Here is a 304-nt window from a genome sequence, read left to right as displayed (position 1 = left end):
TCAGCTGATCTCCTCAGTCTAGGAGGATTAAGTACCTTTAAGTTAATCAACAACCTGTCCTTATATATACCAGAGGAGTCTGATAATAAAGTTAGTTATTCAGTAGATGTGTGTCGTTACTCTGCCCAAACCCCTTTCATTTATAAGTTATTTTGTCAGTCTAATCATAAGTTATGATATAATAAGTATATAAGGACAGGTTGTTGATTAACTTAAAGGTACTTAATCCTACTAGTACAAGGTTTCTATTATTATTTACAGGCTATATATACAGCTAACTCCCTCCCTCCAGTTCCTTCGTATG

This window comes from Halyomorpha halys, unplaced genomic scaffold (assembly GCF_000696795.3).
Source record: "Halyomorpha halys isolate HHAL.00 unplaced genomic scaffold, Hhal_1.1 Scaffold2802.1, whole genome shotgun sequence".
NCBI lineage: Eukaryota > Metazoa > Arthropoda > Insecta > Hemiptera > Pentatomidae > Halyomorpha > Halyomorpha halys.
The sequence above is the reverse complement of the archived record's forward strand: the minus strand, read 5'-3'. Positions refer to the sequence as shown.